This window comes from Moschus berezovskii, chromosome 24, assembly GCF_049115385.1.
Source record: "Moschus berezovskii isolate FMDL1 chromosome 24, NW_MosBer_1.0, whole genome shotgun sequence".
Taxonomy (NCBI): Eukaryota; Metazoa; Chordata; class Mammalia; order Artiodactyla; family Moschidae; genus Moschus; species Moschus berezovskii.
The window spans coordinates 36,372,324-36,385,995 of NC_142483.1; the positions used below are offsets into that span (position 1 = coordinate 36,372,324).

General features: G+C 37.6%; 1 non-coding gene across 1 annotated transcript; it reads left to right on the top strand.

The window, feature by feature from the left end:
- The first annotated feature begins 4,954 nt into the window (after window positions 1–4,954).
- On the top strand, window positions 4,955–5,027 carry TRNAG-GCC (transfer RNA glycine (anticodon GCC)). Its single transcript has one exon. It is a non-coding gene; the product is annotated as a tRNA-Gly (tRNA).
- The last annotated feature ends 8,645 nt before the right edge of the window (window positions 5,028–13,672 follow it).

Below are 13,672 nucleotides of genomic sequence, written 5' to 3' on the forward strand. Positions count from 1 at the left end.
CAGGCAAGAACACTGGAGTGGGTTGCCATTTCTTTCTCCAATGCAGGAAAATGAAAAGTGAAAGCGAAGTCGCTCAGTCGTGTCTGACCCTCAGCGACCCCATGGACTGCAGCCTTCCAGGCTCCTCCATCCATGGGATTTTCCAGGCAAGAGTACTGGAGTGGGGTGTCATTGCCTTCTTCGATAAACAGTTTAGCAAATGCTATACTTACACTCAGAGGAGAAACCAAGATCTGAAAAGTGGCAATTATGATCTTACTCTATATTCCTAAATTCTATGGTAGAAAGTAAGTAAGAAAGTAAAGTCACTCAGTCATGTCCGACTCTGTAACTCCATGGACTGTAGCCTAGCAGGTTTCTCTGTCCATGGGATTTTCCAGGCAAGAATACTGGAGTGGGTTGCCATTTCCTTCTCCAAATTCTGTGGTTCAGTTCAGTTTAGTCGCTCAGTCGTGTCCGACTCTCCGCGACCCCATGAATCACAGCACACCAGGCCTCCCTGTCCATCACCAACTCCCGGAGTTCACTCAAACTCATGTCCACAGAGTCGGTGATGCCATCCAGCCATCTCATTCTCAGTCGTCCCCTTCTTCTCCCGCCCCCAACCTTTCCCAGCATCAAAGTCTTTTCCAGTGAGTCAACTCTTCGCATTAGGTGGCCCAAGTATTGGAGTTTCAGCTTTAGCATCAGTCCTTCCAATGAACACCCAGGATTGATCTCCTTTAGAATGGACTGGTTGGATCTCCTTGCAGTCCAAGGGACTCTCAAGAGTCTTCTCCAACACCACAGTTCAAAAGCATCGATTCTTCGGCGATCAGCTTTCTTCACAGTCCAACTCTCATATCCATACATGACCATGGGAAAAACCATAGCCTTGACTAGACGGATCTTTGTTGGCACATGTTACCAAATAAAATAACTCCTTTCCACAATAATCGGTTCTGCTATACTTACTAGATAAGTGAACGATATCAGTATTTGCATAATCTTACCCGCCTCTTTGTTGAAAGCACATGATTCAACTTCTTGTCTTGAAATGTAACAGTGTATTCAACCTTTGAAATTTCAGTGACACTTGCTAATGATTGTGACCCTTAAAGTAATTTTGGTAAAAAGAGTGATTATCTACTGTTTCCTGAAAGTGTGTTCCTTAAATTTTCCATTGGAATATAATAGCATTTATTTACACAAAAGTTATTTTGCAGAGAAAACCTTACAAGAAAACACATTGAGTGTCCAAAAACAGTTTCCAATATACTGATTTTCATTTTTGCTTTTAAAATACTTGATTTCATAATCCTTTTTTCAGCAAATTTGTAATTACTATGGTTCTGTGAAAACAATTTAGGACAAGTGGTTTCTACTCTGTAATCATTAAAAGATACAAATTTAGGGTTTGTATGACATATCAGATTTATGTCACTTCTTTATACTCTTTGTATATTTTAACTTAAGTCTCAGTTTTAGCATTTGTAAAGTGAGAATAACAATATGTATTCCATAAAATTTTGTGAAGATAAAATAGGTAACATATGTGGTAAATTTGCAAAGTGCTGCAAACTATTTGGAGAAGGCAATGGCAAGCCACTCCAGTACTATTGCCTAGAAAATCCCATGGATGGAGGAACCTGGTAGGCTGCAGTCCATGGGGTCGCTAAGGTTCGGACAGGACTGAGCGACTTCACTTTCACTTTTCACATTCACACATTGGAGAAGGAAATGGCAACCCACTCCAGAGTTCTTGCCTGGAGAATCCCAGGGAGGGGGGAGCCTGGTGGGCTTCCATCTATGGGGTCACACAGAGTTGGACACAACTGAAGTGACTTAGCAGCAGCAGCAGCAGCAGCAGCAGCAAACTATTTGGTGCTCTTTCCAGTAAAAGATAGAATCTGTTGGGTCTAAGCTAATATGTAACTGTATTAACCAATAAGCTATGGTAGAAGTAATTATACTTCATTTAAGCTTTTGACTTGGTGTTATAAAAATGTGTCATCAAGCATAAAGTGCTATTGTGCCATCATACTGTAAAGAGGGTCTAAGCCATATAGAGAAGTTTCCGGGGCATGAAAAAACATGTATTTTCTTTTTTTTTTTAAAGAAGAGAGAAGTCATGGTAAATCAAAATGATAGACCACTTTGAAAGTGGATATTCCAAACCCAAAAACTCAAAGTGAAGCTATATGAATTAAAATTGAACCACTAAGAGAAGTCTTAACAACACAAATAGCAAATTATGCACCACCACCCCCTAAACGTACTCATCCCAAGCAATAAGAACTTGAAAAAAATTGTCAAAATCAACTTTGGAAATCATCCAAATGCTTTCACCAGTATGAGGAGCATTTGCTCAAGAAAAATGGATGTATCTTACTAATAATAGTGAGCTTTGTGTCATTTTAGCCCATAATTTCCTACTGTATGGTTCCCTTAAAAATGAACAGCCTTGCAATTACTGTGGTCAGGAAAAACAGAAGCATGGCAATCACTAGAAGAGGTAAACAATTTTAAGTTTCCCCAAAGTCCTTTTCTCAGAAACTTTGCATGATTTGACTTGTCTGCCCTTTCCCTGGAAGCCACCATTCACAGAATTTGTCATTATTTGACCTGACTCAGAACTCACTGTCTGCAACCAACTTTTTTTCAAGGGCATTTATTAAAACAATCAGGGACATTGCAACTATTTGAGGTATAACAACAGTTGGAGCAAACAAGATGCTGACCAAATATGTGATAGAAAACTTGGGGGGTGATATATCCACAGAGATTCTTTAAAAGCTCCAAAATATGTGGATATCTAGTAGACTAGATACTATAGTACTGTGCACATGCACAGAACAGACCCAAGAATGCCTCCTCTCTTATTGCTGATTGATCATGAGGAGATGTGAAAGCAGGCAGTGAAGATTAAGCCAGAATTGTAAACTCCCTGGCTTGTCACTGATGGCATGATCCCAACAAATACTAACAGCACCTGACAGAGATGGTATAGCCATTAGTTTAAATATTTGTGGAAATATGTCCAATCACTAGTTGTCCACCAGGCTATATGAACAGAGACATATGACCAAATTTTCTGAACAGTTAGTTCAAGAAAGTCACTAAGCAAGCCAGCAGAAACAACAAACAGCAGCAACAACAAATCTTGGTAAGGGGGCAGATTCTGGTGTTCAACATTGCTGCATTGTATTATTTAAAATAACTATGTTTCAACTAAAAATTATGAGAAGTGCAAAGAAATGTGAAAGTATACCTGATATGCAGGAAAAAAGTAATCAATAGAAACTGTCTCAGAAAAGTCCATCTATTGGACTTATTACAAAGACTTTAAATCTGATAATTTAAGGAACTAAGGTCAACCACATCTAAGGAGCCAAAACAATATGAGCATGATTCCTCACAATGTGGGAAATGTCAACAAAGAGACAGAACTTATTCAGAAGTAGAACAACAACAAGACACAAATAGAAATTATGTACTTTAAAAGTATATTAATTGAGAAAAAATTCATTAGAGGGGCTACAAAAGTAGATTTTTTTTTCTGGCAAAACACAAAGAATAGAGGTATCTAGTCTGCAGATCTTTCCAGTGGTCACTTACGGTTGTAAGACCTGGACCATAAAGAAGACAGAATGCCAAAGAATTGATCCCTTTGAACTGTAGTGCTGGAGAAGACTAATGAAAATCTCTTGGATAGCAAGATCAAACCAGTCACTCTTAAGAGAGATCAACCCTGAATATTCACTGGAAGGATTGATGCTGAAACTGAAGTTCCAGTATTGTTGCATCCAGCCATCTGGTGTGAACAGACGACTCATTGGAAAAGTCCCTGATACTGGGAAAGATTGAGGGCAGAAGGAGAAGAGGGTGTCAGAGGATGAGATGGCTGGACGGCATCACCAATGCAATGAACATGAACTTGGGCAAACTCCAGGACATGGTGAGCGACAGGGAGGTCTGGCATGCCGGGGTCAATGGGGTCACAAAGAGTCAGACATGACTGCGAGACTGAACAACAAAGTCTGCAGAACAGAAACAAATAGAAAGTTAGCAAGTTCTTGGAGATCTCTGGGACACAAATTGAAATATCAACATATGAATAATGGAAGTCCTAATAAGTGAGAGAAAGAAGCAGAAAGAATATATAAAGAAATAATATAATAATATGTCTCAAATTAATGAAAAACTTTAATCTGCACAACCTATAGCTTATTGAACTCTAAATGGGATGAGCTCAAAGAACCAAGAGCTCATTGAACTCTAAATAGTATGAAGTCAAAGAAATCCACACCTAACCACATCATAATTAAACTGTTGAGAACTATTTGTTGTTGTTGATGTTCAGTCAGTAAATCATGTCTGACTCTTTGCAACCCCATGGACTGCAGCATGTCAGGTTCCCCTGTCCTCCACTATCTCCCCAAGTTGGCTCAAATTCATGTCCATTGGGTCAGTGATGCTATCTAACCATCTCATGATGCGCCACCCCCTTTCTCCTTCTGCCTTCAATCTTTCCCAGCATCAGAGTCTTTTTCGAATGAGTCATAGACAAAAAGAAACCTTGAAATCACCAAGAAAGAAGTGACTACAAGGTAAACCACAGATTTTTCTCAGAAATCACAGAGGCCAAAGGAAAGTGGGGTGACATAGTTAAGTGCTGAAGAAAAAGATTCTGAACAATGTATTCAATATCTGCCCAAGTCCCATCCCCTCAAAAAAAATCCTTCAGTGATGAAGGGGAGGTAGTCCAGATCAAGATGGCAAAGTAGAAATATCCTGAACTTAACTCCTCCTATGTACTCATCAAATCTATAACTGCATATAGAACACCTATCTCTGAGAATGACATAAAGACTTAGCAGAACAGATTTTCACAACCAAAGTTATAAAAAATGCCACATCAATATTAGTAGGAGGGGCAAAGATGCAGCCTTATTAAAACTCACATCCTGGAACTTCTCTGGTGGTCTAGTGGCTAAGACTCTGCACTGCCAATGCAGGGGACCCAAGTTTGATCCCTGGTCAGGGAACTGGGTCCCACATGCTCCAACTAAGAACCATAACAGTCAAATAAATGATAAAAATAGATATTAAAAAGTCTCACATCCCCATTCAGTGATCCACAAGCAGGAGGGATGTCACCATTGTAGAGGTACCCTCCCCCCACCATCAAAACATCTGGCTGTGAGAAACTGTGACTCTTCTCTTAAAAAACTCGTATACAAAGTCACTTGCTCTAAATTTCAGTAGAGAGGCAGCAGCTTGAACACCTGGATTATATGAAAAAAAGATCCACTGACTAATTTTAAGACACATGCTTAAAAGACATGTGGCAGGATCCCGTGGTAATTTCTCTAGTCATAGAAGTGCTGGTAAACCTTTTTTTTTTTTTGAACTCTCCACCACATAATTGGCTCAGCTCTTGTGGGTGTTATTTCTGTAACTCTTCATCAACCTAGCTAACACCAGGTGCCCCACCAACCCCACTGCTCCCCTGAGGACCCAGTCCACTCAACCTGCCCACCCCACTGGTCCCTTCAGTTGGCTCCTGCCCTCTCCCACCTAAAGGACTGCCATGACCATCACCAGAACCCTTTCTAAGTGGTTCACACTCTGGGGGGTCAAGTCTGCACATTACTGCACTGATAGTACTCAGACCAGAACCTCTCATCAAACCAGGCCGAGGACCAGCCCCACTTACAGACTGTGTCCAGCAGTTAGAGCCAAGCAATGCACCCAGCCAGGCTGGGAACCAATTCCACTAACTAACATGCCTACAGCAATCACCGCTCAGCTACAATAAAGGAGACATGCAACCCACAGAGATACGGTTGGAATACTTGGCTGTGTTGACCAGGGAGGATTCTGCCACTGGGCCCCACAGGATACCTTTTCTGCACAGGGCCTCTTTCAAGACTGGGGGATATAGCTGATATATTTAACACATAGAAACAAAATGAGGAGACAACAGGACGCCTTTCAAATAAAAGAGAATAAAACAAAACCTCAGAAAAAGAACTAGATGAAACAGAGATAAGCAATCTACCAGAAAAACAATTCAAAGTAATATTCATAAACATGCTCAATAACCTAAGGAGAAGAATAGATAAAGACAAGATTAGCAGATACAAATTTAGAAATTGACAGTAATAAAATAATGATAAGGGACTTCAACACATCATTTACATCAATGGATTAAACATTCAGATAGAAAATAATTAAGAAAAATTGGCCTTAAACAGCACGTTAGGTCAAACTGATTTATGAGACATATACAAACATTCTACCCCCAAACAGTAGAGTACACATTGCTTCCAAGTGCACATGAAACATTCTCCAGGATAAATCACATGCTAGAACCAAATGACTCTCAATAAAATTAAGAAGATTGAAATTATATCAAGCATCTTTTCCAACCACAATAGTACAAAGCTATAAATCAATTATAAGAAAACTGGAAAAAAACACAAATATGTTCACACTAAACAATATGCTCTTTTACATCACAAATGTGTCAGTGAAGAAGTGGGGGGATTAAAAATACATTGAGACAAATAAAATTGGAAGCACAGTGTTTCAAAATCTATGGGATGTAGCAAAAGCAATTCTAAGACGGAGGTCTAGAGTGATATAGGTCTACCTCAGGAAACAAACAAACAAAAAAAACCCTCAAATAAGCAGTCTATTCTTATACTTAAAAAGGGAGAGAAAGAACAAATAAAGCGTAATGTCAGTAGAAGGAAAGAAATAATAAAGATCAGAGTGGAAATAAATGAAATAGAAGGAAAAAAAAACACTGAAACAGATCAATGGGACTAACAGCTGATTTGTGAAAAGATAAGCAAAATTGAAAAAACCTTTAGTCAGTTTCAACAAGAGAGAGAAAAGACCCAAATAAACAAATTCAGAACTGAAAGGAAAGTTACAACTGACATCACCAAAATACAAATGATCAAAAGAGGTTATACTTATATGCCAAAAAAATTGGACAGTCTTGAAAAGTGGATATATTTCTAGAAACAAATACTCTTCTAAGACTTAATCAGGAAAAAATAGAAAATCTGAACATAACAATAATTAGTAATTATATTGAATCAATAATCCAAAAACTCTCTCAACAAAAAAAAGTAAGTTTAATAAATCAACATTAAAGATTTTGTTGAATGTGAACTCAATGTAACTTAAAGTGTGCACATTTTTTATACTTCCCAGACTGTTCTGTTCAGTCGCTCAGTCGTGTCCGACTCTTTGCGACCCCGTGGACTGTAGCCTACCAGGCTTCTCCATCCATGGGATTTTCCAGGCAAGAATACTGGAGTGGGTTACCATTTCCTTCTCCAGGGGATCTTCCCCACCCAGTAATCAAACCCGGGTCTCCTGCATTGGAGGCAGACGCATTAACCTCTGAGCCACCAGGGAAGCCCTAAATTAGGAAAAAATGAATCATCTTAAATTTGGAAAATTGCTTGACATTACTTTTGATCTTTTACTTTTCCATAAACTGGCTGAAGATTTTTAAATGTATTGTAAGTGATGGAGGTGAAGCCAATACCAGTGGAAGCTGTTTTCCCTACTGAACCACAAGTTACTTGAATGGATTAGCCAAATCAACTTTATAATATAGTCCTAACATAATAATACTCAAGGTATTAAGAATGGTTACCTCATAGAGCCTGGAAAAATTATTGGCAGACTGAATTTCTATCATTCTGTCTTATGAATATTATAGATGAAGAAAATATAAATATTTTAATGAGACATTAATATATGTTCATTTTAAAGGGCAATTTTTCCTCTGTTTTTGCACCCACATGAGATTATCAGAGAATGGAAAAAAAGATGGATACATTTAAATAAAGAAGCTAACAGTTTTAGAAGTAAAGTTTTTTTTGTTGTATGCATCATAAGTGCTGAAGCCCGATAGATTGTTTAGCTCTGCATGAAACACAATGAACAAAAACATACAGCAAAGCACAGATTTTGCAGTGTGTAACAAAAAGATGCATTCAGAATGCCATATGTGAAGTGTATGCTCAGTTCAAGTACACACAAGCTTTACTTCAATTTCTGTAATATCAAATAAGTTCTGCTATATGTCTTGATTTACCATGAAAGTTAAGTGTCACATTTTAGGCAAATAAAAATTATTAAAATTTGACAGCTGGCAAATTATGCTAACATCTGGTAACAAATCATCCCTGACAGTTCAATAGTACATTTCTTATTGCATAGCTATTAATATTATAAAGAGCAAAAAGGAAAATTATACCACTTGACTAACATATTCCCTAAAGTGATAGAAAGAATGCACTGTTTGTCTTAATGTGTAAGAAATGTCATCTTTTCATGTCTGAGGTTTGAAGTAGACTGGAACCAAGTAACTAAAAACATGGATGGCATCACGCAGTGCCACAAGCTAAAAAGAGAATTGAAAATTTCTGAATTCAGAATGACATTATAATGTATTTACAGTATGTGGGGGGAATAGATAAAATAGTGAAAACAGATTATGGCAATAATAAAAACAGCAAAATGACATTATATACCTGTGCATTGATAATTTGGTACAATATCACTTTCTTAGTTAAGCTTGCTAAATATCGTAGAGAGTAGAATTTTTAAATGGCACTTTAACAAGAAAACTCTAGAATCCAGCTAACAATTAATTAAAATCTTACTCAAATTCCTGGCATTGGGATATAAATGTTATTTACTGTCACTGATCTTTTTAAAGGGAGAAGAATAATTTTCTTTTCAATTTTTGGTTCTGTAGTCATTATTTTAGTCCCTTTCACCCTTAAGTCACTTTTATTAATTTATGGATGTTACCCCCAAAGTATACAATAAATAAAAGTAAAATCTGAACCAAAAAATAAATTGTGTGCATGAAAATAAAAGCTGAATTGGTATGTTGAGCATCTGCATCATGGTTCTGGCTTGGTGTTGTGTTAAATCACTGTCCATTCGTGGGCACACTTTACATACTGTAAAATGAGAGGGTTGCATATTATAATCATTTCTAGGTCTGAATATGCATTTGTTCTTAGACTATGCAACTGAATTTAGAAAATATAGTCAACCATGAGTTGATTGATTTAATTGACTAAATAATAAAATATGTATATGAAGATAATTTTGCTCATTTATATTTTTGTGAGTAACTGTCACTCTTGAAGACTGCATGATTAAGCAAGAATATTGACATTTTTGTGTTTTAAAGTAGGCAATTTTAAAAAAATATATAGAACCAAAGTTATTGTAGATTAAAATAATTTTCAATCTTGATGACAAATCCTAAGATATAGAATAACAGTTCTAAAATGATGTCTAAAATCCTACTATGAGTGTGAGCTAAGTCAGTCAGTAGTGTCTGACTCTTTGTGACCCCATGGACTGTAGCCTGTCAGGCTCCTCTGTCTACGGGATTCTCCAGGCAAGAATACTGGAGTGGGTTGCCATTTCCTCCTCCAGGGGCATCTTCCTCACCCAGGAATCGAACTCAGGTCTCCTACGTTTCCTGCACTGGCAGACAGATTCTTTACCATTGAGCTACCTGGGAAGCTTTTTGGATGCTCCTGTATTTTGTTTCATGGTTGCATGTTAGGTTGTAGAGTTAAAAAATCTAAAAATAATCAAAGGCTGAGTATTCATTTGCTCTAGTACATTCATATATAATTTATGGATGGATTTGCACTTCTCTAACACCTGAGCCTCAATTCACTTTCAAATACATGAAGTGTCATTTGAAGAATACAGTGGGCTCTTAATGAAATTCTCTAGGTCTTATGTTTTAAATGTTTAAGAGGTTCATATTTTAAACTTGGTAAGAATACCAGAGTAACCTTCATACATTTTCTTAGTCTACAAGCTGAAATCCAACTATATGACTTTTGTAAAAGAGAATTTAAGTTCAAAGTCATATTACTTTTTTATAACAGATACTGTATCCTATATCAAGTGTCTTATGAAAATATTATATTTTCACTTTTGGCAACTTTAGGAAGAGCTATTCATTTGAAAGAAAATGTTATTTTATTATTGGTAGTTTATGTTGTTGTTGTTTATACTCACAATTATTTTTTGGAAGATTTAAGATCAACAGAAGGCAGATGAAAAACAAATATACTGTTTGAGAGCTAGATTAACAGATGAGTAAATCTCTGAAGCTGACCACTATATATTGAAAATAAATATAAAAAATGCATTTAGAATGACTGATTTTTGTAGAATAACAAAACAATGAAAGTCTTGTTTTTTCTGAAAGTTTTCATTGTTGAGTTGCCTTCATGCTTCGTCACTCAGTCATGTCCGACTCTGTGACCCATTGGACTGTAGCCCACCAGGCTCCTTTGTCCATAGAATTTCTAAGGCAAGGACACTGCAGTGGGTTGCCATTTCTTTCTCCAAGGATCTTCTTGATCCAGGGATAAAACCCAGGTCTCTTGTGTTTCTTGCCTCGCAGACAGATTCTTCACCCTGTGAGCCATTGGGGAAGCACTTTAAGAAATCACTAAATTAAGCACTTACCTTTGGGAAGCACGATATTTGCCCTGCAGGAGGAATGGGTGGAGATCACACAGAGAAACATGATTATATGCTTTAAAGAAATTAACAACCAGATAGAAACTGGATACCACCATCCTCACATCCACTTGGAATGTTCTCTTGCTTCTTTATGTTTCCACCTTAGTCCCTGGCTTGATAGTTGGAGAAGACTCTTGAGAGTCCCTTGGACTGCAAGGAGATCCAACCAGTCCATTCTAAAGGAGAACAATCCTGGGTGTTCATTGGAAGGACTGATGCTAAAGCTGAAACTGCAATACTTTGGCCACCCCATGCGACGAGTTGACTCACTGGAAAAGACTCTGATGCTGGGAAAGGTTGGGGGTGGGAGGAGAAGGGGACAACAGAGAATGAGATGGCTGGATGGCATCAGCGACTCAATGGACATGAGTTTGAGTGAACTCCGGGAGTTGGTGATGGACAGGGAGGCTTGGCGTGCTGTGATTCATGGGGTCGCGGAGAGTCGGACACGACTGAGCAACTGAACTGAACTGATACATTTAAGCAAATTGAAAAAGAGGATCACTGAGGAGCAGAGGTTCTATTGCCACTACCGGTTCAGTAGTGGAGGTGGTGTGCTATGGAAACCTGAAAGATGGATTTCTTTATTGGCCCAAATTGTCATCCTTTTCTATATTCAATGTCACATGACTTTTCAGTTTATCCAACTTAAAGATATTTGTTATTTATTAGTTCCCACCCCTTGACCTTGGACTTTGCCTTGTGGCATTCTTAGATCAATAAAATAGAACAGATATGACAGTGAATCATCTCTTTATTTAGTTTCAAAAGATCTCTTGTGTAACCATATGCTTTCCTTCAACTCCATCATCTCAATGAGATAAATATGCCCAGGGCAGCCTGCTGGTTGAGGAGAAGGAGTAACAGGTGATGCATAGCAGCTACGCCAACAGGTTGCCACAGCCAAACCTAGTGTAAATATAAGCAAATGCTTGTTGCTCTGTGCTGCCAAGATTTTATCTTTATGTGGTACTCCTCTTTACCTCTAGTAACATTTCTGGTTATAAAGTGTATAGAATCTATGAGTAGAGTCACTGTATTTTATTGTATTGCTGTCATGATATATATTTTCCATGATTTCTTTTTCAACCTATTCATTGAATCAAAAATATATCTCCTTTAGATAGGATTCAAATGCGTCATTTTTTAACCCATATTGAAAATCTTTGCCTTTTAATTAGATTATTTAATTTAAACCTAAGTTTGACCAACCTAGATAGCATATTCGGAGAAGGCAATGGCAAGCCACTCCAGTACTCTTGCCTAGATAATCCCATGGATGGAGGAGCCTGGTGGGCTGCAGTCCATGGGGTCGATAAGAGTCAGACATGACTGAGTGACTTCACTTTCACTTTTCACTTTCACACATTGGAGAAGGAAATGTCAACCCACTCCAGTGTTCTTGCCTGGAGAATCCCAGGAACAGGGAAGCCTTGTGGGCTGCTCTCTATGGGGTCGCACAGAATCGGACACGACTGAAGTGACTTAGCAGCAGCAGCAGATAGCATATTAAAAAGCAGAGACATTACTTTGCCAACGAAGGTCCGTCTAGTCAAGTCTATGGTTTTTCCCTTGGTCATGTATGGATGTGAGAGTTGGACTGTGAAGAAAGCTGATCGCCGAAGAATTGATGCTTTTGAACTGTGGTGCTGGAGAAGACTCTTGAGAGTCCCTTGGACTGCAAGGAGATCCAACCAGTCCATTCCAAAGGAGATCGATCCTGGGTGTTCATTGAAAGGACTGATGCTAAAGCTGAAACTCCAATACTTTGGCCACCTCATGTGACGAGTTGACTCACTGGAAAAGACTCTGATGCTGGGAAGGATTGTGGGCGGGAGGAGAAGGGGATGACAGAGAATGAGATGGCTGGATGGCATCACCGACTCGATGGACATGAGTTTTAGTGAACTCCGGGAGTTGGTGATGGACAGGGAGGCCTGGCGTGCTGTGCTTCATGGGGTTGTAAAAAGTCGGACACAACTGAGCAACTGAACTGAATATCATTAATGGTGTAGTTGAATTTATAACTGCCATTTTTACTTTAGTATTCTATACATTCCCTGTCTTTTTGCTCCTATGTTTTTCCTTTACTGCTTTCTTTTGCACAAACTGGATTATTTTCTAATGTAGCATTTTAATTTCTTTCATTTTTTAATATACATGTACTTTTTATATTAATCATGGCTCAGTGATTTACTATATATGTCTAAATGTATCAGAATCAGCTTCATATTTATACTAGTTTACTTCTAGTGGCATATAGAAATACTACTATATAGATTTACTCCTTTTCCGTTTTTTTTTTTTTTTGTATTTTTATACACATTGCATCCATAATGTTACAAACTCAATAATAAGTTGCTATCATTATTATTGTACTGTCTATAGTCATTTCTGCAGCCCAATACAGCTTTGCAAACACCCTTCTACTTTGTACTGTTTTTTTTGTAAATATTATATAAGTATATATTTCTGTATCTTATATGTACAATATCTTATATACATGTTGTTTAACAATTGCTTTTTGCAGTAGTTAAGGAAAGAAAAGCAAACATGCATTTTATACTCTCTCTTATAACTGCACAATTAATGGTTCTTTTTTTCGCATGGATTTGATTTATTATCTGGCATCCTTTGCTTTAAGAATCAAGAACTTTCTTTAGTATTAAGGTGGGTCTGATAGCAACACATTTTCTTAGACTTTGTTTATTGGGTAAAGTCTCTATTTCACCTTCTTTTTTTGTTTTTAAAGATAGCTTTGCTGGATTCTGATTGGCAATTTTTTATGTATCTTCAAGTACTTTGAACATATTAACCCACTTCCTGACAGCCTCCATTGTTTCTGATGAGAAGACAGCTGTTAATTTTATTGGGGGTCCCCTTATAAGTGAGGAGTCATTTTTAACTCTTGCTAGTTTCAATATTTTCTATGTGTCTTTGACATTCAGCACATTTACTGTGATGTGTTTTATCATGAACATTTTCACATTTATCATATACAGTTTGTAGAGCTTTCCAAATGTGTAGGTTATTATGTTTCAATGTATTTCAGAAGATTTTAGTCATTGAATTTTTTCTGCTCCTTTCTCTT